The sequence below is a fragment of the Sciurus carolinensis genome, chromosome X, assembly GCF_902686445.1.
Source record: "Sciurus carolinensis chromosome X, mSciCar1.2, whole genome shotgun sequence".
Taxonomy (NCBI): domain Eukaryota; kingdom Metazoa; phylum Chordata; class Mammalia; order Rodentia; family Sciuridae; genus Sciurus; species Sciurus carolinensis.
Window position 1 is genome coordinate 92,039,104 of NC_062232.1, and position 27,990 is coordinate 92,067,093.

General features: G+C 41.3%; 1 protein-coding gene and 1 pseudogene across 3 annotated transcripts in view; one reads left to right on the top strand and one right to left on the bottom strand.

The window, feature by feature from the left end:
- The first annotated feature begins 368 nt into the window (after window positions 1–368).
- The window catches only part of Pak3 (p21 (RAC1) activated kinase 3), a 255,810-nt gene continuing 228,188 nt past the window's right edge, over window positions 369–27,990 (top strand). For all 3 annotated transcript variants that reach the window (XM_047535566.1, XM_047535569.1, XM_047535571.1), the window contains exon 1: window positions 369–432. The gene's annotated coding sequence lies outside the window, so the exon portion shown is untranslated. The remainder of the gene's footprint in view (window positions 433–27,990) is intronic.
- LOC124971607 (phosphatidylinositol N-acetylglucosaminyltransferase subunit P-like) lies at window positions 18,717–19,130 on the bottom strand (annotated as a pseudogene).

Here is a 27,990-nt window from a genome sequence, read left to right on the forward strand (position 1 = left end):
ACCCCAGCCCACACAATCAGGCTTAGGAGCCTGAAAGGGTTTCACTTCCGCATGGCTGCAGGAACCACAAGTTCCAGCCTAGGTTGGAATTGGAATAATCATAATCAAAATACACCCAGATGCTCTCACACACCCAGGCGCGCGCGCATCCCCGGGCCATGGGGCGCACGTGAGCCCACACCCCGCGCACCCAACCCTGCCTCTCGCCAGAGCATCCTCAGCAGCTGCCACAGAAGCAGCCTCCTCCTTTTTTTCCTCCTCCTCCTCCTCCCACCGCCGCCGCTGCTGCTGTGATCTCCTATCCCCTCTCGTCCTCCTTCCTCCCTCAGTTCCTGCTCCTCCTCCCACCCCCGGCTCCTCCTGTCCAGCAGCGAAGGGCAGAACGCTCGGCAGCAGCTCTCGCTCTTTCGGGCCGGGAAGAGGCTGGAACAGGTCTGTGCAAGGGGCGGGGGGGGGGCTTTGTTGCGGGTTGTTGGAGCGCCCGTGGCTCCAAGAACCGCTGGGAGGGGCACCGGGTGGATGGGAGGGTAGATTATTTCTGTTTTAAGTCTTGCTTTATGAATAAATGGGAGACACTGGGTGGGAAGGCAGCTCGGTCCCTTTGCCAGCTCGCCTTGCCTCTTGGTTCATGGCGAGAGAGCACTGAAGCTGCCTGGACTCCTGCCCCCGCCCATCCCTAAAGCTCTCTTTCTTTGCGCCCCCACTCCCTGCATCCACTTTCCAGAGCTGAGCTTTCTCTTGTTCTGGGAGCACAGGGATGGGGGCGGGGAGAAATGGATGGAGTCGATCCAGCGGGGCACCTGGGTGCATGGGGCTTTGTTACATACAACAAAAACCAGCCCTCACCAGCTTCCAGTTCCAAGCTAGGCTGCTGTCTGCTGGCGGAGCGGGGTGTGGGCCCGGCAGACTAGGGAAGTGAGAGAATGTGAGGGGGCACTCCCTGTGTGTGACTGGGCATATAGGAATGCAGTGGTGTGTGCCGCGGACGTGGTGCAGATTTTGTATGGGATTCAGTGAGTGTGAGTTGGAGTGGTGTGCGTGCGTGTGTCTGCACCATAGGGCTGGGCTACTCTTGGCATTATATGTCCTTAGGTCTTATTCCATGCCAAGCCAGACTGCAGCAACACGCAGGCAGGAGGATCAGGTCCAACCTGTTCTGCCCACGTTGGAAGGGTAACGATGGTTTCAAAGTGATGGAAATCCCCCCAGCTGGGGCAATTACTTAGTACTTTTGGATGTGGAATTTTCAACCAGGTTGACCAAGACCTGCTGGACATCTTTATAATTCCCCCCAAAATGTCCAACTTTCTTAGCAGGTTTTCCTCTCTCAGCCAATGAGAATCCAAAGCTCAAACAGTGATCCCTGCAGTGCCTCCTTCACCCCTTTAATTAATGGATTCTTATGTCTTCCTTACTGCAGTGAAGTTAGTGGTCTCCTAGGATGTAGCTGTGTGTTTGCACAAAAAAGGATCAAAATAAATACACCTATGTATTAGTTCTGAATTTGCTTTAGAAGGTTTTTTTTTTCCTCTTGAACCATAAAGCATGAAGTGGTTTGGTTATTTTGTTTTTAATTAAATAAAGAAAAGATCAATAAAATGAACAAAACTGCTAAACCTTCTCTTTGACATTTTTATTTGTAATTTTAATAAAATTGCTTTTCAGGGTCCAAAATTGTACAATTAAAGGATACACTAACGTTTATTGTATGCTTGCTATGTGTCAGTAGTAATGTTAGGTGTTGGAAGTATAGAATGAATAAAACGTCATCTCAGTTCTTAGGGAGTGCAGTCTGGTAAGCAAGATAGAGCATGTAAACAATTAGAATAGAGTGTAACAATGGACGGGCAGGGTACTGTGAAAGCATTGAGGGGTTGAGGACGGGTGCCTGGCTCCGGTGGGAATTATGATCAAGGCAGGCTTCATGGGGAAGGTGACATTTGAGTTGAGTCTTCAGGAATTAATTCACCAGGCGGCTAAGTGGAGAATGGCATCCTAAGTTGAAGGAACAGCATGTATGAAGGCAGAGAAGTTATAGTTAAGAAAGACTGCAGGGAGTCTGGAAGTATTACTGTCAAATTCTCGACAAACCCAGGATGAATCTCTGTGGATTGGAATGATGATTAATGGTGAATTCAAAAGGAGCCAGTACTGCAGATTGATAAGGATCGGAACACATCCCCATCTTAAGAAATGTCTAGCTCATTTGTTAATATTAGTGTGTTTTGCTTTAAGCCAATCTGATATGTGTGAATGGATTTGCGAGGCAAACTAAACGGGCAGTGTTCACATGTAGAATTTGTTGCTTTACAGAGGAATTCACAATCAGATCATCTTAAATAACACTGACCCGCTGATCTTTACAGTGAATGCGTTTTGTCTAAAAATTCATTAACAGAATTTTTCACATAGCCAGTGGATAAAGATAGATATACCCACATTACAGGTACTTTTAATACAAGTTACCAATTTCAATGCAGGAATTTCCCCTCATGCTGTGGATGTTTAATAAATACTAAGAGAAAATATGAAAAGGATAGCAATAAATATTGAATCGATTTTAATATATAGGCAATGTGTTACTGATTGAATTATCTATAAAATACAAATTAACTAGGACAGGATCTTCAGGTACTTTTACTGTTTAGGTACTTTTAATCGTGTCACTAGTAATTAACAATAGCAACAGGGCACGTGGTGCACGCCTATAATCCCAGTGGCTCAGGAGGCTGAGACAGGAGGATCACGAGTTCAAAGACAGCCTGAGCAACTCAGTGAGACTCTGTCTCCAAATAAAATTTTTAAAAAAAGGACTGGGGATGTGGCTGAGTGGTTAAGCATCTCTGGGTTCAAACCCCAGTACCGAAAAAACCAAATACAAACGAACAAACAAAATCACAATAGCAGAAGATTTCTGTGGTGTATGTTAGTTTTTTTAAAAAAAATTGTAGTTGTAGATGGACAGAATGCCTTTATTTAATTTATTTATTTATATTAATGTGGAGCTGAGGATCAAACCTAGTGTCTCACATGAGCTAGACAAGCACTCTGTCACTGAACTACAGCCCTGGCCCTGAATGTTAGTTTTGAAATGGATACATAATGACTACTCTAATATTCATGCAATTAAGCTAGAATAAGGGCACCTTTAGAGTCTCCTGTTTTGTTGTGCTAGTGCTAGCTGCATAGGTTGATGAATGGGACTAGGATAGAGGCTAGAGATTGATGATGTCTACTGGAAATGCCTGGTGGGTACAAAATTATGCTAGTTAAAATTGTGGGCTCTGAGACTATGGATCAGCATCTTGAACGCCCCCTCCCTCAAAGGAAGACCAGAAATAACCCTGGGTTCTGTTTGAAAAGAATGCCAGAAAAAGTGGTGGACTTGTATTGACTTGGTTCCTCTTCTGGCCAATGTTCTATGGCAGAGGAGGTGATGGAGTCCTCTGGTCTCATGAAAGTGCTTTGTTCATGATTGATTCCAAAAGCTATCAGATAGTATCTCTAAAAAACATCCCCCACTGTATCAGAACTGATCTGTCTTCTGTCCTGACAGTCTAGCTGCCAGACCAGTGCTTCTTGATGTGTGTTCCAAAGAAGACAGAATGCTAATAGTCACCCCTTCATGCACACACACACATGGAATTTTGTGGTCAAGTTACGTTTGGGAAATTTTTGCTTAAACGGAAACAGGTTTGTTTACTACAGGGCTTCTAAAAACCTCCATGAGGCTAATGTATAATGTGATTCTCCAGGAGAATAAACTACAGCATTTCTCAGATATTTGTCCACGAAATCTGGTATTTCAACAATCATTTGGCTGGACGGGTGTTAAGAATATTCTTTGGGCAATGCTGGGCAAGGGCATTCTTCACTTGGTTCAGAGGCTGTCAATATCTTGCTGGTAAACTTGGATGAAAGATAAACTTGGATGACTTGCTTTACTTCTCTCACTTCTCTTTCCTCCCCCATCTGTAAAGTAAGACTGATAATAATCATTGCTCTCGCTGACTGTGATGGTGTGATGACAACTAAGATAATATCTCTGCAAGTATTTTGAGCTTCTTAGAAGAAGGCTCTATGTAAACTCAAGGTTATTATGAAAGGGAAGTTAAGAATTAAAGCAATTATCCTGATAGTTCAGGCCCAAATCCTGTTTTTCTGCTGAGTTATCAGGCAGACTGCCTCAGTTCTCTGGTTTGCTTTGACTGCAAAGACCTATCCTCATTCAACCTTGTGTGACTCAGTTCTCTGGGCTGATTTCCTTTCACATCCTGAAAATTTCAGTGTGGCCTTTAATTTCCTGATTCAGAGTTATCATCAGTACAGACTTCAGACAAAGTCCATCAATGTGAACACACCCTGCTGACCAGAGAACCCTAGAGGTGGGAATTAAGTTTAGTGGGAAAGTTGTTTTTATCTTTCACACTTATTATCTTTCAGAAGCAGTTTTAAAGGCCATCTTGGAAGCTCAGTGCTTCAGGGTTCATCTCTAGTGGCCCCAGTGCCCATTTTGGGTTGGATTCCTGTTTGTAGGAGTCCATTTCATCAATGCTGAAGCCATCTTTAAGGAAATTTAAAGGCAAAGGAAATGACACTCACAAGACTATTGACCCTTCCTAGTTCCCTTGAATCCTATAAACTCCCTCAATCTCTTTTCTTTTCAAAGTGCCTTGAAAGGAGAATAGAGCTCTTGAGAATTATGGCTAATAATCATTGCAAACTGAGTTTGGGGTAGAGTCTCTTGATATGGAGACATTGGAGTTACTGACTCTTGAGTGCTCTGTGCATGAAAGCAGAAAGTTACAATAGGAAGAATTTTTGTTAGTCACAAAAGAGAACTGGTTTGAGTTTAAGACTATGTGATGCTGGAATGTGAGAGCAAAGTTGTTCTCTGTTTTGGACAACTTAGTGAAGATGTCTGCCTAGGAGGAGAGCTTCACTGAATGGTAGACATTTAAGTGCCTTTACAAGTTCATGTGGTACAAAACTGTTTGGATGAGGAAATGAGGACCAGAGAAATGAAGTGAAAGCCCAAGGTTACACAGCTACCACCTGACGGAAATCAATGTAATAGCTAAAACTCAGATCTGCTATCTCCTAGTGCTCCTCTATTAGAGCCAGTTGCCTAGTTGTGTACTGCAGGGAGTGTGGGTTGGATCATTCAGTTGGATTTGGAGGTTATTTTCTGAACTGTGTGGGCTTCCATGTGGCAGTTTTAGGAGAGGGACAGCTTTCTTGTGAAGACCCCAAAGACCACGCTTCTTTCCTTTCCTATCCATTTCTCTTGAGTGTATGATGTTCAGACTCAATAGCCAAGTGGACAGTTGGAAGTTCAAGGACTCGTTGTTCTGCCCTAGATTCTCAGTGAATGACTCAGTCATCCCAGTCCCTCTACCCTGGTAGTTATTTTTGTGGGCCAAGGACCCTCTTGAAAGTCTGATGAAAGTTACTGGTAAACTCTCCAGAGAAAGGCCTGAACACACTAACATGTTTATGTAATTTCAGGGCTATTAGGTCCAGAGCACCAGTGTGGCTTGTTGGTGGTGTTGGTTCTCAGTCCAGGATCACTTGTAGATCTTCCCTAAATACTAAAGATTCACAGGGGTGAAATCGTCAACCTTAACTTGGAGGCAATCGGAAATGCTGGGGTGAAGCTTGTACCAAATAGTCTGGTGGGGGGTAGTTAGGTTGGAATTTCTTTAAGATGAAAGAATGAGATTGAATGCTGAACTTGAATTCAAAATACAAAAGGAATCGAAATGAGCTAACCATGCCCAACATTTTGAAAGAGGACTGACCTGATCTGGGTGTGGTGGCTCACGACTAAAATTTCAGCTATTTGGGAGACTGAGGCAGGAGAATCACAAGTTTGAGGCCAGCCTGGGCAACTTACCAAGACTTTGTCTCAAAATTAAAAATATAGAAAGGGCTGGGGATTGTAGCTCAGTAGTAGAGCATCCCTGGGTTCAATCCCCAGTACCGCAAAAGAAAAGAGACAGAGTGTGTATCCCGGGTGCAGAAATGGGGAGAAATCATAGCAGAATGAACCGCAGGAGATTTGGGAGGATGGGCAAGGGGATCTGACCACCACCTGTCCACCATGCCATATTTGAATGAAAGAAAAATCCCTTCCTAAGGAATTAGGAACCCTTCTCTTCAGTTTTTCTTTCCCTAGTTCAACCTCTAAGTAGCAAAAGCTCATTACTTTGGGTCTTAGAAGTTGTCTTAGATGCTGGAACACTTTGTCCTTGGAAAGGACATCTTTAAAGACTGGAGTGGGAGCTGGACATTGTGGGGGAGTGTCACAGTATGCCTTACTTCTTGTTTCAAAAAAGCATTTTTATTATCAAAAGAACACATGTTCTTTTGTGCCTGTAAAAATAGAGATATGAAGTAGACTGTTCCTGGCTTCTCCAACAGCAATTCTCCACCATGTTTGCAGTTTAGTATGTATCATTGTGTTCATGTATTAATGAATATCTGTGTGTGTATTAATGTGCATAAAGTAATCAAGGATATGACCACATGCTATGTACTATTCTCCGACATGTTTTTTACTAAACCATGTGCCAGGAGGTCTTTTCTTCTCAGTATATATCTAGCTATTTTCTTCCTTTTAATAACTGTATAGTATTCCATTATATGGCTGTGACATATTTTCTTTAATCCAACCTTTATTAAAGTTTTATATTATGTCTAGTTTTTATAATGTTAAATATTAGCACAGTGTTTCTCCTTTTTTTTTTTTTTTTTTTTTTTTTGCGGTACTGGGGATTGAACCCAGGGCCTTGTGCTTGTGAGGCAAGCACTCTACCAGCTGAGCTATCTCCCCAGCCCAGTGTTTCTCCTTGTACATACATCTTGGCATATTGTTTCAAGTGTTTTTGTCATATAAATCCACAGTAGTAAAATTGCTAAACATTTTGGTTTATACGTCTCTGATTTTAAAAGAACCTGCCAAAGTGGCCCCTGAGAAGGCCATATAAATTTACATTTGTACCAACAATGGCTATTTCTCCATGCTCTTCCTCACCAATTTCAGATATTATTGATACTGTTAATCTTTGACAACGAGAAGACTGAAAAATGTCCTCTCTTTTCTGTGTTGTTCTTTTTATCTGTTTATTGGCTATCTATATTTCTTCTGTGTGACCTCTTTTTCTATTTAGTTGTTCTTTCTTGTTTTGATAACAGAAATCTCTTTATACATTTTGGATAGTAACGTTTATCTAATATCTATGTTGCAAAAGTATTTAACAGTTTATTGCTTGTCTTTTAACTTTGATTTGAGTGTCTGTCCTTATACTAGAATAGTTATGATTTTTAAAAATCACAGTTGTCAATCTGTTCCTTTATGAGCACACAGACAATGTCACAACTGAAAATACTTGTGCTACACTGTATACACTTGACTTGTTTCTTCTTTAAGATAAATTACTAGGATTAGATTTGTTCATTTAACTCTTTTTGTGAATGTTGTGAAATTGCTTTCTAAAATGTTTCCACCAATTTATGCCCTGTCACCATGTATGAAAACACATTTTGGCCCTCCCCTTCATGTCTTCTGATAGTTCAGGTTGGGATTCTAAATTACATACCAGGCAGGAATTCATATTAGACACCATTAAAAGTTGGAAGCAGAAATACCTAACTATACATACAACACATGTACTACATATTTCACGTCCAGTTGTTTAAATAAACATGCCTTTAAATTCATTTCCAACTAGAACTGTGTCAAAAGCATTTTCCAACATCAAATCCCTATAAATTCACTGTGAAATGAATGGCCATTTAGGGTCATCTCTGCTGGCAATAGCCAAAGCAGAAAGCAATGACAAATTAACTTTAGAACTCTACCTTGTCTTAAGAAACTTGGAGAAGGCTACTGTTGCACCTTCACTCACCTCTGAGGTTAGCAAGATTGGTTCCAGAGTTTTCTGGAGGCTGAGTATTGAATAGGAATCAACTTTTAACTTGGCTCCCTGCAATGAGGACAAGTTTGAGATTCTCCTGTGAGAAGTGATGCTAACAGAAATAAACAGTGATGTCACTTTCTGCAAAGGGAATAGTGGCAAACAGGTACAGGTGTGGCTTTTCCCCTCATTCTGCCTGGGCTTGCTTCATCTTCTTTTTTTTTCTGCCAGCATCCAGAAATGGTCAAAGGGATTTTGGTGTTTGCTGTAGACTAACGGTAGGATTTATGGATCAGGAGAAGATGGAAATCAGAGTGATAGTTTATGTGTTTAAGAGTATCTTTTATGTGAAGAGCACAGTAGCAACCTTAAAATCCCTTGGGGATGACAGAGCAACGGGAGAGCATGAAAGAATGGTGACAGTTTTTGCTTGCTCATTTTGCAGATGGAGAACACATCTGAAAAGGAAAAATGCTCTGAGTTGAACATTAAGGAGAAAGGCTCCTGACATAATCCACTAACACTTGCTAGCTCACCATTAGCTAGCAACTTCTCTCCTATAAGGATGGATAGGGGTGCCTTTAAAGTGAAGCCTTCTCATTTGATAGATTTAAAAATGCCCTTCGTACTTATCTATCATTCACTTTACTATTGTAGTACTGGTATAACCCACCCCTGGAATGCTTCTCAGCTGTGTGAAGATTGGTGGGTTATTATTCCCAAAGGAATGTTTCGAATTACTTGAACTATTGACAATTATGATTGTGGTTTCCCACTTACCTCAAAATCTTGATATTTGGCAAATGGCTTTAGATTGTATCTAATATATAAATTTTTTTCTTTTAAGATTTTGGACTGGAGTAAGGATAGCTCACTGGAGAACTGATGGCCAGATAATATTAATAAGTATTAATCTTTGCTGTGTTTTTAGTTGTTAAGCTAATGAATGTTCTATTTAAAGAAAATGTCCTGTTTTCTTCAATGCTGAATGATTTAAAACTTAAACATGATAGCCATAAATATGATTTGTACATGTAAGTCATATGATACATTTCTCCATTATAATGATTACAAGGGGACTGGTATTTTTTTTTTTTTAAATCTGTGTTAGGTTCTTTCAGTAGAACTGAGGAATGATGTGTGTGTGTGTGTGTGTGTGTGTGTGTGTGTGTGTATGTTTCCATAATGAATTATTCTGTGAAGGTAAAATGACTTTTAATGCTGACTAGAACCAGGAAAGGGCATCTGTTTTTATACATAACCCAAAAAGGAAAATCTCAGTAGCAAATAGACAAAGATTGTTGGTAAACGGATCTTACACTGAATTGCAAGGCCCAAGTCTTAGGTTCTGGTCCTGGTTTTGCTCAACATTAGCTGTGTGACCTTAAATAAGTGCTTCAATGTCTCTGAGCTTCAGATTTTTCACACATAAAATGAGAGCAATAGTTAGGAAGAGATGATCTATATTGTAGTTCTTCCATTTAAAAAAAAAATTGTCATTTCCAAAGTCAAAGCTTACTTTGTGACAGAATCACTTGGGTGCACTTTTCCAACCAAACTAAATCTGAAACTCCAACAGGAGACCCAGGAAATCTACTTGTTAGCTAGCTTCTTAGGTGACTCTAGAGAAGATTGTAACTCCCATCTGAGGTAACTTTCAGGAGGCAAGATCTCCTGGGCTTTCTGACCTGAGGGAATGAAACCATTTTCCAGAGGGTGTAGGTCCTGGCCTCTCTATTGCTGTGGCTTAAAAACCTATGAAACTACACTTGAGGAGAGTGGGTTTTGATCTAGTTTCCTGGGGCTGGTTTATGCAGAGGTTAGTGAAGAGCAGAGTGTTCTTTTTAATAAGAGCAAGTTTGGAGGAACACACTGACTGATAATGAGCGTATTTTATTTTTTTGGCACAAAACCTTCAGTAGAGGCATTACTGAGAAAGGACAAAGCAATATCCAGAACTCTTAGATCCTCTCAGCCTAAGCCGCTCCTTTGATTCTCATTTCAAGCTTCTATTTCCTTTTTTGATTTGTAAAACTTTGGTTATTCTTCCCTTCATTAGTCTCCATCCTTTTACATGCCCTAAACTCCCACAATCTCCATCACAGTTTAAATAACTTCTCCCCACTCATCACCCCCTCCCTGGTCACACCACTGATTTTGATTCTTTCAGCCTTAGGCACCTTCTCAATACCATCCCCCCCTCTAAATGCCGGAAGGAAGGAGTCAGCACCAAAGGGTACCCATTTGTCCTAATGATTTCCCTGTGCTCCAGTTCTCAGCTCTTCGCTTCATTACAGGGGAAGCTGGACAGGGGAAGCTGGAACTTGGAAAATGTTTCTCCAAGGCAAACTTTCAGAGACAGTTGAGTCTTCCTTTTTATATCTAGCTACCATTTGTTGAGCATTTGCTGTGTTCTAGGTACTGCTCAACTCTGTCTGTCTTCACAACTCTACTGAGTTGATGCTATTAACATTACCGTTTTATTTTTATTTTTTATTTATTTATTTACTTATTTATTTTTGCGGTGCTGGGGATTGAACACAGGGCCTTGTGCTTGTAAGGCAAGCACTCTACCAACTGAGCTATCTCCCCAGCCCCAACATTACTGTTTTATAGAGGAGGTAAACGGGGCTCGTAGCAGCCAAGTGACTCGCACAAGTTCTCTCAGATGGTGAGTGGCAAAGTGAGTCAATCTGGTCCTGGGGATGATTAAACTGTGTTCTGCCATTAGAGGCTGCCCATGGTAATAAGGCTGAGGTACACCAAGGGGAATGTGTGAAGCAGCAGATTTTCTTGGGTGTGGCCAGTTTGCGCGCTGAAGGAACATTAAACAACTGGAAAAGAAAGGAAGGTGGGTTAATTTTAATGGTGGTCCAGTTTTCTTAGAATTATTATGTATCATTTTAGGAATGGGACTAGGAGACTGGTTTTCTGCCTTGAGAATTGATAACTGAATAAACATGTAAATATTGGTAGTGAGAGGTAAATTCCTATGACGACTCCTGTGACCATTGTTAATTTCAGAGATCTTGGGAATGTAAAACATACTTTTGATTTAGCCTGATGTTCTCATCAGGAGGCTGATGCCAAGGGTCTAGATGACCTCTGGAAGATAGAGTGATTTCCTGGATATTCTCAGCTAACGGGGGACTGGGATAAGGGGAAGCAGCCAGGAGGAGGGCCCATGGTAGGGTGAAAACACTCTGGATGGCTTTGGATTCTTGGGTTTCCCGTTCACCTGAGTCCTTTCTGATTCTCATTATCAAACTTGCAGCATGAAGCCAGGGGTATTTGGCATCCACCAATACACTCATTGAACTAGAGCTCATGTAACTCAAATTCATGAGCACAAAGCCATGCACTGCAATCTCCAGCGTATACCTGTGGGGCTGAGTCCATGCATAAACCCTAACCTGATGCCCCATTTTAAGGAGACCACATTTTCTCTTTGACTGTAGTGCAGTTCAACACTGCTGCACAAAAACAGACCATTTACTTTCTTTTATTTCTTGGCTGTGTCCTGGAAAGATCTTTTATTGGCCATAATTTCTGTTAAAATCCCCTTCAAGCTGAGTATGGCGTTGCACACTTGTAATCCCAGCAACTCGGAAGGCTGAGGCGGGAGGTCGCAACTTCAAAGCCAGCCTCTGCAACTTAGTGAGGCCCTAAATAACTTATGGAGAACCTATACCAAAATAAAACATAAAAAGGACTAGGGATGTGGCTCAGTGGTTAAGCACCCCTGGGTTTCATCCTTAGTACCAAAAAAAAAAAATCCCCTTCAAGTTGGAGCCCTCAGAGTAGGACTCTCTTACACCTAATTTCTGTAGTGTCTATCATCTCATTTCCAATCCTGAGAGTCAGTAGGTATCAAGGAACCAAGATCTTGTGAGGTCTCAGTCATTCATTCCATGTCTAAATGCTGACACATTAGGCTGCCTCTCTGAGCTTGTTCTTCCATCTTTAATGATCTTCATTCTCCCTTCTCCATGGAGATAGTGGAGCAATCAAATCATTGAAAACAGATGACTTTGAAAAAGTGGTCCAACATACAGATGGTCCTTGACTTACAATGGGACTATTATCTCATAAGCCCATTGTAAATTGAAAATATCATGATTCAAAGATGTATTTAATACTCATACATACCAAGTATCGTAGCTTAGCCTAGCCTACTTTAAATGTAGTTAGGATATCTACTTTAACCTACAGTTGGGCAAAATCATCTAACAAAAAGCCCAGTTTATAATAAAATGTTGAATGTCTCATATACATTACTGAATACCTGCATAGAAAATTCACTGGCAACCGAGGTCTCAATTATTTCCCCTTGTGAATTCATGACTGACTGGGTACTGTAGTTTGTGGTGAGAGTATCATGCACCTTTGCTGCCTAGGAAAAGATATAAATTCAAAATTGCAGGTATATGTGTTGCTTTAGCACCATTGTGAAATTGAACTATTGTCAGTCAAACCATCACAAGTCAGGAACAATCTGTATACAATGGGGATCACTTCAGATTTTCTCTGGTGAAAGAGCTATATTGGAGGGAAAGAGAAGGTAGTGTAAAAGTTAAAAGGAACATTTGCTAAAGTTTAAATTCCTACTCTTTTCTACTAGCCATGTGGTCTTGGAAAGTTTCTTAATCACACAATTGCCTTTGCTGTGTGAAATGGAAAGACTAATATCAGTACCTACATTGTAGAGTTGTGGTAAGGAATCAAAAAGATAATATATGTCTGCCCCATAGATAGCACTTTTATGTACTGCCATTTATGTATGGCAGTTATCTTTTAACTTATATTATGAACCCTTAAACCTCCATAGAGAGGTTTGCGTCCTGGCTTAGGCACTTTAGATAACCTAGCCTCTCTAACCATTTTTTGGTGGGGGGGTACCAAGGATTGAACTCAGGGCACTCGACCACTGAGCCACATCCCCAGCCCTATTTTGTATTTTATTTAGAGACAGGATTTCATTAAGTTACTTAGCCTCTTGTTTTTGCTAAGGCTGGCTTTGAACTTGTGATACTCCTGCCTCAACCTTCCTAACTGCTGGGATTACAGTCATGCACCACTGTGCCTGGCCCACTTAGCATCTCTAAGTCTCAGTATCTCAGTTTCTTCACTTGTGCAGTGGGGACAATAGTGATAGTTAACAATTAGTTATTTATTTATTTTTTTTAAGAATAGACAAGATGATTCCTGCAAAGCTTTTAGGATATTGTCTGGAACATAGATAGGCTTAATAAGGTATTGCTGGTAATCGGTTGCCATGCTTCATGAAACTGTAGGTTCTTTTACCCCAGCTTCTTAGTGTCCAGGCCACCTTTGGGTCTACCTCCCACCCCAGTAGAGATTTCTGATACCCGTGAGGTATACTTTATTTGAAGTGACCAGAGGAGATGGCCTCTTGCATGGGGAGCTTCTGAGACTGAGGGCTTCATACAAAAACACTGCACAGTGTACACAGGCTGCTTCTGAATAACAGCTGATTCTCTGAGCCTGAAAATGGTTCACATGGTGACAAAAATGGGGACAAAGCAGACCCGGCTTAGCAACTCCCACAGGAGCCTGGCCCCACGCAGCATGAATTTCTGTGAGTTGCCCCCTCTCCTGCACACACCTCCCGATCAGCCCTGCCAGCCATGTATTCCCTTCTGGCATTCCTCCAAGACAACCGGCTGGAGAGCCCTTTGTCTCCTCTCCACGTAATCCATCGAGTACGGCAACCAGATGCTGCCATAGTGACAATTCCTACTTGATCAATAGAGCTGGGAATTGAGCCCTGGTGACAGGGCCTGCCTTGAGGGGGCCACCTCCCAGGGCATCACCTGCCTCAGCCTGGTGACCAAGCAACCTGCCCTGCCCATCATTGGCTGCATACCAACCTCTATCCTTTCTCTATACATTAATCTTTGCATATTGGGGCCCAAAAGCAAATTCTGCCTTTATTGGGTTTCACAATGTCTCTACCTTACTTTGGGCCCTTAGTACTTCTGAATGATCTATTATTATTGTTGATGCTGATTTTAGTGTTACAAATAGCAGTAATAATAACTAACATTTATTGAGTGCTTATTGTGTGCTAAGCACCATGCTAAATATTACCATGTATTATCTCATTTAATAGTCACAAAATCCAGTGAGGTAGGCATAATTATTATTTCTATTTTACAGAAGAGGAATAATAATAATAATAGCAGTTAAACTTATCTTGAGTGCTTACTGTATACTAGGTACTATGCTAACTGCTTTATACATATTTTCTCACTTAATCTTCATAATAACCTTATGAAGTAGGCACTATTATCACTTTATTACTACTAGAAATATCTGTATGGCCTGAGGAGTAAGGTCCCAGACAGGAAGCTGGATACCTGTAGAATATTCAGAAAAGATTGAATGACCCAAAGGGACTTTGGATATACTTTGACAGCAAGTCCTTCCTCAATACCCTTTCTACCACCCCATCACATGCTTGGGTACAGTAGATATTGCTCATTCTGAATCCTGCTGGGCCCTTGACCATGACTGGAGATAGGAGGGCCATATTGCCCTTATTTGCTAGTGGCTGAGGGGGAGTGCTGCAGCCTGCCCACCTGAGATTGTTTTGGAAGTATAGGTCAAGTATCCATAATCCAAAAATCCTAAATTCAAAATGCTCCAAAATCCAAAACATTTTGAGAGTTGACATGATGCTAATGTGATGCTCAAAAGGTTTTGGATGATTTTTGGATTTTGGATTTTCAGATTAGAGATACTCAACTGGTAGAGTCTATGCAAATATTCCAAAATCCAAAAATCTCTGCATTTTGAATAAGGATACTCAGCCTGTAACTGAAATCAGGTTAGAGTTGCGGCATGGTGGAAGGTATAAGTAAAAGTTATTATTCTTTGCCTGAAATTTTAGGTTTTCTACTATATTGCTGTAAATGACTATAACATACATCTCCAACAGTGGTTACCTCACACAGACCCCATACCACAGCCAGCGTGATGTTCCCATCTTGTGAAAACATCTTTTTCACAAATTCGCATGCCTTTGCTCATAGTGTTCTTCTCCTGGGCTTCTCCAGAAATCCTTCTCAGACCATCTCACTTCTTTATTCCTTTATTCTTTCATCCCAAGGACAGATTTTGATCATCTATTATATACTAGGCACTGTGGTAGGCACTTAGAATATAATTTTAAGCAAAAGAGACATAAGTCCTGCCCTCATGATGTTCACAGTCAAGCAGAGAAGACAGATATTAAATAGACAAATCCAGACATATATAATTTTAAATTCTAATAAGTGCTGGGAAGGAAAAGAACTGAGAGACCAAATGAGATCTGGGGAATCATGAAGAAGGGCCCTTCTGGGGGGAAATGATTCTAAGCTGAGACCTGAAAAATAAAGTAGTCCATGTATAGCTTGTCCTGAGACTGAGGTGGAGGCTTGCATATTCATGTGACTAAAGAGAGTGAATCAGGGGGAAAGTGAGTCTTAGTGAAGTTGGATTCTATGAAGCACCTTCCTGGCTCTGGAAGTGAGTTTATGCTGAATGCAGCAGGAAGCTACTGAAGAGCTCAAGTGTAGAGTCAAAATAATGTAATTTATACTTTGAAAATGTCACACTGGCTGCTATATAAAGTTGAACTGAAGAATCCAAGAAGAGAAAGAGGGGCAAATTAGGAGGCCATGACAGTCATCCAGGAAGAGAAATGCTGGTGATTTAGACTAGGGGTGGCAGTGGCCATGAAGATAAGTGAGTAGATTCAGGATACGCTTTTGAGCTAGAATAAAAAATGACTTACTAATGGACTACATATAGAACTGAAGGGAAGGAGGGATCAAGAAAGACTTCCATACTTCTGGCTTGAGCAAATTAATGGATGATAGTCTACCTCATATGCATGGGGATATATCCTGAAGCAGATTCAGGATTTAGCTTTCTTATGCCACATTTGTTTATGATGCTCATTTAGCATCTATACTATCCTATACCATATCATCTTGTTTTGATACGGTATCAAATGGGAATGTATTTATTGTCTTTCTAGGTAGTTTTTAAACTCCTTGAGGTCACTATGTCTTACACATCTCCATAACCTCTATCCCTAAAGCACCCAAAATGTGATGCATTGAATGCTGACTAATTAACTATGGGAAGGAATTCCTTTCTCTTTCAACTTTACTTTTCTCATGTGCCCATGGGAATGGCTCTGGATTAAGCTTTAAAAAAAACAAATAGGACACACACACAGATATGTGTGCTTTGATACTGACTTTGAACTTTATTTAATCTTTAATAGCCTTTTGAAAAATTGCTGCCATATCCACATGACGCACAGGGCACACTTAACTTTGGTCTGCAGAACATCCTTCAGCAGTGCAGTGAAAGCTATGTGATCATAGAAAAAATGATCTCTTGGGAATGTGTAGGCTAACTCAGGATGGGCAGAGCGGAAGACCTGAAGTGTCCCAAGGGTCTGAGTTTTCAGATGGGTGTGGAGCTTCATGGCCATGGGTTCCAATATGTGCACCTGGACTCACATACCATGGATAGCATACTATGGAATCTTAGATTTGGTCACAAAATATAGTTCAGTTAGCATGCCCAAATGAAACAAAATAAAACAAAAAGGTGCTTTATGGCAGTTTTTATGCAATTCCTACAGAGGTTCTGCAGAGAATTCTCTGATTCTGAAGTTCTGAGGTGGGAGCCCAGTAATCTGTGTTTTTATAAGCATCCTACAGAATTCTGATGCAGGTGACCCATGTATCACACTTTTAAATATCCTGACTTCACTGCTCAGCCCTGGAACTGAAATCAGGTACAGCCAGATCCTTGGGTACAACCTAGCTCATCTTTGCTCCCTCCTTAAGGGAAAGTAGTTATTCCCAGGAACCCAAGGTACTTCCACATGTAGTTGTAGACATGCATAGACATCCAGGGATGAATCACTAAAAGTCAGGTATAACAATGCTTATAACCACAGTGGGAAAGGCCAGGAGGTCAGACTCTGTAACAAACACTGTAGGTCCATTAGGGAAGGCTAACACAGTGTGTGGTAGGATTTGTAGAAGCAACACTGCTCAGCAGCTCCAAACTGCAGGTTGCTTTTTAGAGGAACTGAGTTGGGCCTTGCCTTGCACTCTAGCTCACAACCAGAGGTGTTAGAGGGTAATGAACATGAATTTGTCCTCTTGGTGGGATGAAGGATAGTTAGCAGTTCCCCATCTCCAGGTTCACACTGTAGGAACTCTGATCTTGGTTTGGTCAGCTCAGTTTCCAACCTAACCAAACTTTGCTCTGTCTCCATCACCAATGGTCTGGATATCATGGAGACCAACTTATTCCAAGCGTCCAGCGGGTTAACTCTAAGCAGCTCCATCATCATGGCCCCCTATCTCCTTGGCTTCCACCTCTTGTGGTGGGGACCTAAGATTGACTTGGTCATCGGTTGCAGAACACATGGCCTACATCAGTGGAGAACAAGGGATCCACTTCACTTCCTATTTTCCAAGGCCACCAAAGGGAACCTGCAGGCAATACTCATTTCCAGTGCTATCATCCTTGGTCCTGACTGTAACTTCTTCCACTCCCAAATTGGGAATTGACTGGCTCTTGGTGAGAATTAGTACTTCCTAATTGGTTTGAACTCTGGGACAACTTCACACCAATGATTTCCTTCCAAAGAGATCTCTTCAGAATTTTGAGACCTCTCAATTTCATCCCTGTACATGTTTGTGCTTTCTCTTCACACTCCATCCTCTCTCCCAGGCTTTGCATCTGTGCCCTTTGAGACCTATGTTGCACATCAACAAATTCCCCTGGCCCTTCACCCTCTTGCAATATATTCTACATCTGCACATTACAGTGCTGGCTACATGCTCACATTACCTGGGGAGCTTTTTAACAAGATCTGATGCCTGGACCCCATCTCCAGAGATTCTAATTCAGTTGGCCTGCAGAGGAGCCTGGCTTCTTACTGTTTTGGAGCTGCTCCAGTTGGTAATAATGGAGTATGTAGTCAGGTTTTTACACCACTGATACCTCCTTGCCTTAACTGACACATCGATTTTCCTGAAGTTTTATCAAGCGTAGGCTGCTCATAGTGCTGGATTCCATGTTCCACAGAGCTGGCGGGTGATGTCTACACTCCTGTTTCCCCAGCACTTTTTTCAAGCCTTACATGTCTATCCTAACAACAAAGTTAACAAAAAACAACCCAGCAAATAACAGACTTAAATACAAAGTAGTTTATTGTCTTAAAATAATTGTTTCAAAAACAAAATTAAAGAAATGCTTCTTTGAGGCACATGCTATCTATACTGCCTGCTGTTCTCTCTTATCAGCTCTTGCCTTTCTCATCCAATTGCACTTTTCTGGGACTTTTTTCTTATTTAGGTAATGTAGTATTTTATTTATTCTGTCTATTAATAAGAAATATTGGAAAATGTTTACAATATTATTTGAACTTTACCTAGGAGAAGATGAACTTTGATTTTTTTTTTTTTTTACATTTCAATACTTGGCATTAATAAGAGAAAATAGTTGCTGGGTGCGGTGGCACATGCCTATAATCCCAGCAGCTTGGGAGATTGAGGCAGGAGGATCATGAGTTCAAAGCCAGTCTCAGCAACTTAGTGAGGACCTAAGCAACTCAGTGAGATCCTGTCTCTAAATAAAAAATTAAAAAGGCTAGGGATGTTGCTCAGTGGTTTAGTGCCACTGGATTTAATACCCAGTACCAATAAAGAAACAAAAAAACATATTGTGCTTGATGTTAGCATGTTTACACACAACTCAATTTTTAATGTAAAGTTCTTGGGCTGCAAGAAAGAACATTTGGTTTACCTCACTAACAGGATTATCTCTTAATGCTGGGATGGCCTTTTTAGGTATTTCTTCTGCCGTTGATTTTTAACATAGTTGAATGTGATTGTATGAATGGAGTTGAGTGGAAAAATACTCATCATGTTAATTCTAAATAAGAGTGCATAACCAATTACTATAATAATAAGTAGTACATAACCACTTACTTATAGTAAGATGTAGATAGGTAATGTAACTGCCCAATATTTTTTGAGGTTGATAGATTTAGCCAAAGGATTTTAGCCATGATTCTGGAATAAAAGCCCACACAAGACAAAGTATGAAGCCAAATTGGGAGCTTAAGCAAAGAACAAGGCCCAAAATCGCTCTTTGTGGCAATGGCATTTTCCACCATTTTCCTTGTGACTTTGGCCAGTGTCAGCACTGAGTTCTTTGCATAAGTGCAGGCTGGTGAGCCACAGTGAAAGGAGATAGAGGCAAACTTAAGGGAAAGGCAGAGGGCTAGGCACAAGTGCACTACTCCTGGACTTTTAATATTTGGTTTCTCCACTATAAGTCATGTTTTTATCCTAGGTTTAGTGCTCCAGTGGATAATCCATCCAACATTCTTGACTCAGGATTCCTTTATTCCTTTCACAAATATCTATGGCATGCCTACATATCTGGGACTGTTGTAGGTGCTAGGCATATGGCAATGAACAAATGTACAAAAATCCCTGCCCTTGAAGCTTAAGATCAGGATGCTTAAGGGAGATAATCAACCAATCAACAAATAAACAAACACTTAAGGATAGTACTTAGGATGTGAAATGACATAATAAATAGAATAATAAAAACTTGAGATAGGGAATGCTGGGAGAGGGGGGTCTGTTTTAAATATGAGGGAAGGAATTTCGAAAAGGGCAGCCTTCTCTGACATACCAAGATCAGTGTCTTGTTGGAGAGGGTTATAACAGAGAAAAACATGTGCATATGTCCTGACACAGGCAGGTATCTGGCCACAAGAGGCAAGTCTAGCTGAATCCGATATTCAAGAGGAGGTCTCGCAGCTTACAAGGGGATATATCTAATTGGGCCTTGTAGGAAATAATAAGAACATTCGCTCTTGCTTTAAATGAGATGGTGAGCCAGTGGGAGGAGAGCTCTGAGGAGAGAATGGAATAGAGTCTGACTTATATTTGAAGTTCCTTGACATCTCTTATCTCCACTCACCTTCATCTCTACTCTGTTTTGCTACCTGTCCTGGATTTTTTCACTGCTCCAAACTCTTCCACCTCTGAACTCTTAAAACTCAAGTATTGTGATTCCAAGAGCATATACATCCAGCACCCTTATTCTAATTAAACTTTCTCATTCACCTCATCTGAAGCTCTCATAATCGACTGAGAGAACTTCTTGGATGACGGTCCCTATGGCTTACCTTCTTTTCCTTTACCTCTTAAACTCTATGGTGCATTGTTCTAGTTGTTCTCATGTATCAAGTTTCTTGCCTGGTTATCTTTATTCTACAGTGGTTCAGAAAAACCTACACCATAAACCACAGATCATTCTAATGCATTTTGGTTCTGATTGCATATATGAGAATCACCTAGGATGCTTTACAAAATATGAATGCCCGATTTCACTGATCTAAGAAAGGGCCCAGATATAGAGATATTTGAAATCTCTCCAAGAGATCCCAATAAGTGACTTGTTTGAAGACCTTTAGGCTAGTCCAGCATTTTTCTCTTCCCTTTCTATATCTGACACCCGAGTAGAAAACCAATTCCAATTGCTCCCTGCAAACTGCTAGAAAAACTTACAAAATGACTTTAGTAAGCTACATGTCACATTTCTCAGTGTTAAACCAATCTACACCACCCTCCTCCAGACTTCAACCTCATTTCTGTCCCTGTCTTTCCAGAATATGATTTTCCCTCATTTTGTAGAAAAAAATAGAGGCTTCTACAGTCTCATCTCCTGCCCTGCTTCCTCAAACTTAGAGGTATCTGTGACCATGTTTATTGTATCTCTCCTCTGACTCTTCCAGCATTTTCCTCACTTTTGTGGATCCTCAACACCCTAGTTACCATTAGCTCTCTTCAAGATATCTAGTCTTTTTTGTCTCTAAAAATTGCTAATTGACCCTATATATTTCTTCTTTAGCTACTGTCCTATGTCTCTTCTTCCCTCCACAATAAACTTCTTTAAAGAAAAAAAGTCTGCTTAGCCTATCTCCATTCTGTCACTTTTCATTCACTTCTGTCCAGTGGAATCTGGTTTCTGCTGTTAATGAAACATCTTTTGCCATGGACACCAGTGATTTCCCAATTGGCAGATCTAATAAACATTTCTCAGTCTTTTACCTTATTCCATGTTTCTGGGTCATTAATTTCTATTACCTGCCCTCCTGAAGACTTATTCTCTTGGATTGCATGACACTATTGTCTCTCGATTAATCTACTTCTTTGGCTGCTTCTTGAGATCTTGTTTTTTTCCCACACTTGAATTATGAGCGTTTCCAGAAATCTCTGTTTCTTCTTGGCGATTTTATCTGTGCTTGTGGCTTCTACTATCACCTACACGTTTATGACTCTCAGATATATAACCCCACACTACACACGGATCTCTCTCTTGAGCCCTAGATCTGTTTATCTAACTGCCCCTGGGATGTCTCTATCTGGAAATTCTACAGGCAGCCCAAAGTCAGTGTGCCTCAAACAGAACTTAACTTTTATATTCTGTCTTCTCTAAACCAGAGACCTGAACCTTCCAAAATCCTTCCTCCATCTCCCTCATCTACTACAATGACCAGTTCTTCCCAGTCTACCTCCAAAATCCCTGTTATTTGTTCTTTTTTATTGTTACCCTTCTCTAGAGTCACATCATTTCTCATCTATAATACTTCCCTATCTGAATTACCTGGCTTTATAGCAACCTCCTTCAAGCTGTCTTCTGCACCTGAATAATTTTTCTACCTACCATGCAAAACATTACAAAGTTACTTAGCTTCCCATGTGCTATTAATGATCCCCCCAAGAATTCATGAAAAAATTTTTAAGTTATGCTTTATGGATTCCTGTGTGTTCTGGAATGAAGTTGGGAATCAGCAACTAAATAGATGACATAACATGGCCAAATTTCTAATTTAACTTCAGCAACTGTGCTTTTTATCTGTTTATCATCCTGAGCCTTTGAGAATATTTTCTATTACAATGAATATTCTACAGCCAGAAGAAAACATTGAATGCCATTAACATTGACTTTCACAACAATCTCTAACAAATTCCTTGTTTATCAGGAATGGTATAGTATCTCATGTTAAAAAGTGTGAAAGCTTCATAGACCTTGTGTTTAAGGGACTACATTTCCTCCAGATGTGTTAATTTGACTGCACTTCCCAAACTGAAGCCCCTCACAGCTTAATGGGACATTCTATGAGTGTTCTAAGGCCTTTCTTCTGCCCTTTAGAGTCACTAGAGCCTGTCATAGACAGGAAATCTAGAACTCTACCTGAAGAACACCCATAACCTTGACACAGGCACTATTCCTGATTAGTCTCAGATATCAAATTGTGCACTGTTCTATAACTTGCATTTTCTATTTAACATATCTCTAATATACTCCCAAGTGATTACAAAGTCTTTTTAAAGCTACAGAATATTCCAGTGATCAAAGATTTTGTTACATATTTATTTTTGTGAAATGAAATTCTGTTCCATCTGAACAGAGAGAATTTTAGGACACCCTTCCAGCCTCCATGCTGTGGCCCCCATGGGGACTGATTCTCAATACGCTATTTGTTCTCAGGGCAGCTTCCATAGTCCTTATTTACTCTTCCAAACTGTGATTGAGCTCAGGCCATAGGCTTTTCATCTGCATTTAGGAAAGGGAAAGATGCACACTCTCACTTATAACAAGGGCCCCATGCTACAAAAACTATTCTAATTTGTTCAGCAAACATTCTTATCAAAACTGCTATTGATCAAAAGTGCTCAGCTGGGAATGAGGTTTCTATGAGTTTCTAATGCTGATCATACTGCCAATTTATCACATGACCTTGGACAAGTCACCGAACAACCCTGATCAGAGCAAGGAAAGGACGGTGTTGAATCAGATGGTTTCTCAGAGCCAATTTAGTTCTGATACCTTGAGTCATTGATGCTAGGAGATAATCAGTGTGAAAATGCTTTGAAAAGTTCAAAGTGCTATATGAATGTAAGGGGTCATCATCAATTAAACCTACTGCTTCAAGTTCCCATAGGAGACAAAGGAGAGTAAAGGAGACTTCCAGATTAATACACAACAGGAGCAAGTCAATATCTGAATCATCTGAAGTTGGCTGGTATTGTTATTTACCAGGGAGAAAAATAATAATGATAGCTATTATTTATTTAAGCTATTATTTTTTGAGACATAACCAGGCACTTTCATACACATTTGTTATTCAATCCTCACAGTTAACTTATCAGTATTATTATTTTTGTCCTTTTACGAATGAGAAAACTGAGGTTCAAGGATGTTGTTAAGTAACTTGTTTGAGGTCACATCCCTAGTAATTATTGGTGGGAAGATTTGAGCCATGAAAAACTCAAGTATTTTCTAGTATGAGATGTGAAACTCAAGGTCTTGTTTTCTAGTCCAGTTCTTCTTAAATGTTAATGTGCATTTGAATCACCAGGAGATCTTGCTTAATTCAGATTGCTGATTCAGTAGGTTTGGGGTAAAGCCTGAGTTTCTGCATTTCTAGCAAGCTCCCAGGTGCTGCTGATATAGTGGGGTTCATGGACCACGTTTTGAGTAGTAAATGGCTTTCTATAGCCTAATTTGCTGCTCCTGGAGCAGGGTTGCACAAGCTGTGCACTGCACAAACCTAGTGCACTACGCAGCACTGTTTGTGCAGTGTGCCTCTTGAAGTCATGTACTACGATGTCTGTGCCTTAGAGTGAGAATATGGTGAGTAGTGAGTAGTTAAATCAACAGCAACTTCAGCTACTTGGGCCATATCTGAAGAAAGAAAAGCACTCTTTCCTCCAAAAAGGAAAAATTGATCAGTGCAGTTGAAAAAGAAATGCTAAGCCAGACTGCCCACAAAATGAGGGCAGCCCATTTGGTGTTTGGCAAGATGGGAAGAGGGGGGAGAAGGAAGCTGGCTGGCTGGCAGGCGGGCTGGCTGGCGTGGCTGGACCCATTCTTATGCTAACAAAGCCCTGATTCCAGGCCGCAGCTGCTGCTCCTGTGGGGGCTTGGGCCATTCAGAGCAGCTTGCTTTCTGAGTGCCAGACCCTCAGAACAGGTGCGGCCCCACTTGTTATTTTGCACAGCCCTGACCGTCCAGACAGGGAGCCGATTATCACTGTGAATCGGGGATTACCGCTGATTTACCAGCTTCTCCGGAACAAAGGGGCCAGCCTCTAGACAGCTGGCTCTTCTGGCCACAGTCAGGCTGATGGCCCTGAAGGCCACGTGGCCTTGAAGAGATGGCTTTGCATTGGAAATGGGACAGAAGACAATCAGATCCAGGTAAGCAGTCCTTCTGGGGCAGGTCAAAATGTGAGAGTCAGAAAATTTGGGAGCTTGAGCCCATAGTCCCCAAGCAGGTGTTCAGAACCTATTCAGATATCCTTCTGTGGTCAGGCTGCTACCTTGAACCCTATCCCAGTCTGAGGTCTGCGGCAGTGGCTGAAGGCAAGGGAAAGCCAGCTGGCTCTCATTATCCCTTTCCTCTTCTACTTAGCCTCAGCACCAGGCTTTTGCAATAAGAAAATCAGCTTCTAGTCACAAGGAGGCAGGAACCCTTTGGCACTGTGGTTAAGCAGACCAGAAATAGGGGGAGGCAGCCTGGATCCAGATCTTAACCCCGTGACTTAGTAGCCGCAGGGTCTTAAGGCAATTATTTGATATCTCCAAGCCTTAGTTTTGTGCCCTCTCGCAGAGGAGTGATGACAGTCCCTCCCTCATGGGGCTCTTAAGAGGATTTATCATTATTAATAATGAAAGGTAACCTTGAGAGAGCAGCTACTGAGAACTGGGCTCTCTTGTAAGCACTTTGCATGCTATAACTCAGGAAATTCTCAAAATAACCCTCCAGAGAGGGGCTCTTTGTTATCCCCATTTTATAGATGTAAAAGTGAGGATGAAAGGAAAGGGGGTTAAGTGCCTTGTCCAAGGCACATAACTAGAAAGTGGGAGCCAGGAATTGAACCTAAATAGTCTGCTCCAGCCTCTTTTTTACTATTGTTTAAGGTACAAACTTAGAAGTTCTGTAGTGTCCACCTGTAATTGCAGCTGCTCAGGAGGCCGAGGCAGGGGAATCGCGAGTTCAAAGCCAGCCTCAGCAACTTAGCGAGGCCCTAAGTAACTCAGCAAGACCCTATCTCAAAATAAAATATAAAAAGGGCTAGGAATGTGGCTCAGTGCCAAAAAAAAAGGGTACAAACTCAAAGTAAAGTGATGAGCACAGTGCCTGGCACTTGTAAATTCTTGGTAATGAGGATGGTTATGAGTCACTAACCTGATTTAGCCTCACTCTTTGAATGGGTGGCCAAATAATGCATGCATGCACACACACACACACCTATATTATTTGTTTGTTTAAACATGCAATATGGGTTTCCACAACTGACATCTCCATCATGGAATAAATGATGGTTTTTTTTCTTCTCCCAGGGTTCCAGCTCCATTCACTCAAACACAAAGGAGGGTAGGACATTTCATTATTTCATTTTGTCACTTGGCTTAGCAGACCATTTTTTGATGCCCAAAGCAGTCTTTTTGTCTCTACCCACCAATCCTCTTCCTCTTCACTTTATAGCTTCTTTAGGCCTACTATTTCCCTGCAAAACCCTATAAATTTGACTCAGTTATGTCAAAGAAAGGGAGGGAAAGAAGGAAGGATGGAAAGGAGAGAAAGAGGTAGAGGAAAAAAGAAAGGGAAAGGAGAGAGGAGAGAGAAGAGGGAGGGGGAGAAAGAGACAGAGGGAGAGAGAGAGAGGAGGCGTCTTAAAAGAAAATGAGAAGAACAAAACAATCAACACAGTCCTATTCAAATCTAATCTTAAATAGGTTGGGACAGCTGTTTTAGAATGTTTATTGACAAAGAAACATGTCCATAATACACAATTAAGTGAGAAAAATAGACTACAAGACAGTGTGACATCGGAAACACAGTATCTGTGTGGGGGTGTGTATGGATGTGGGGGTGTGTACAAATATAGAAAAAAGACTGGAAGGATTCAAAATGTTAACAGTGATTGTGTAGGTACTGAAGTCGTAGATCACTTTTTCTCATTTACATTTTTCCTTACTTTCTGCTGAATTTTAAATGACTATAAATGAATCATAATTAAACTCAAAAGAAAAGAGAAATGTAGGGAAAGGATGAGTCTGTACTGTCTGTGCTAGAGAACAATGATTGTGGTCCATGTGTGCTGCTGAACAACCTTCTCACTGTGCAAGGGAACTCTAGACTACTCAGCAGGACCTCAGAGAGCTTGCAGTCTGCTCTGAGTGTGTGATCTTTCTGCCCAGACAGGGAGAAGTGGAAAGCCCTGACCTGTGGTGTGCCACTTGAGATCCCCTGTGTGCCTGACTCTGGTTCACGACCCCATTGCTGTATTTAACATCCTGAAGTCTTGCTGTATGGGGCAAAACTGGAACAGGGATAAAGGGGGTGAAATAAAACAGATCAGGGATTAATGAGTGAGGAAAGTCCATGCTGGTAACAGAAAGGGGAGGCCTGGAGGTATTTTCCTGAGCTGGAGAGTGGGCAAGTGCTAAGGCTTCCTTTGCAGGCTTCCTGTTTTGCGCATGACTGCTGGAAGTTGGTAGGAGAGTTCAGGCAGGCACAGGGTTGGGGATAAATACATACATAGGAGCTACAAACTCAAATACCTTTAAGGGCTAGTCTGGTAGTATCAACAGCCTCAAGTGCTGCGAACATAAACCACCACGTATAGGTTTTTATCTGGGTAGAAGTATTCTTTTCTAGGATAAATGCTGGGTCATAAGTTAAGTACATATTGAGTTTTATAAGAAACTGCCAAACTGTTTTCCAGAGTAGCTCTACCATTTTACATTACTACAAGTCAGGTATGACTGATCCTGTTTCTCTGTACCCTTGCCAACATTTGGTGATATCACATTTTTTTTACTTTAGATAGTCTCAAATGTGTAATGATATCTTGTATTTTTAATTTTTATTTTCTTAATAGATAATGATGTTGAACATGTTTTCATGTGATTATTTACCATCCAAGTATCTGTTATGGTTTGGATGTCCCCCAGAAGCTCCTGTGTGAGACAGTGCAAGAAGGTTTGGAGGTGAAATGACTGGGTTATGAGAGCCTTAACCTAATCAGTGCATTGATACTTTAATAGGGATTAACTGAGTGGTAACTGAAGGCAGGTAGGGTGTTTGTCTTTGGTGAGCAGGGCTCTCTCTGCTTCCTAGTGTGATGTCTTGAGCCACTTTCCTCTACCACGCTCTTCTACCTTATCTCATGCCCTGAGGAATGGAGTTGGCTGTCTATGGACTGAAACCTCTAAAATCATGTGCCCCCAGATAAACTTTCCCTCCTCTAACTGTTCTTGTCAGGTCTTTTGGTCACAGCAATGGGAAAGCTGACTAAAACAGAAATTGGTACTGAAACTAGGGTCATTGCTGTTGTAAGAACCCAGAAACCACTCTGGACACGGGAAACTCACATAAGAGAGTTTATTAAGCAAACAGGCAGAGTGTCTCCCTGCAGGGTAAGAGAGAATATGAGAGGAAAAGAGAAAGGGCGTGCAAGAGAGAGAGTGAAAGCCAGGAGGAGAGAGCATGAAAGTGAGGAGGAGAGAGAGTGAGAAAATGGCGGGGGAGCCATTCTTAAGCAATGGAATTTCGCGGGTTAATAACAACAGACCAATGGCTGGCGAGGAGGTTCTCGGGCTAAGATCTGGGTTGTAAGTTGGTGTGGGGGTGCAGAATAATGGCGGCGGCAAAATAGCAGATCTGATGCCAACAGCTGTGACAACTGACCATGTGGTTCAGAAGCTTTGGAACTTTTGGAATTTGTGAGAGAAATTTTGGAAAGCTTAGAGATGCAAGCCAGAAATGCTTTAGATCTTTTTAAATGGAGCTTAATAGGTGATTCTGGTGGGAGCTCAGAAGACCAGAATGCCAGTACAACTGTGGACAGTAATGATGGGGCTCAAGAGGGTTCAGAGGAAAAGGAGGACTCTGTTGGAAATCGGCTAGAAGCCATTCATGCTACATTCTGGC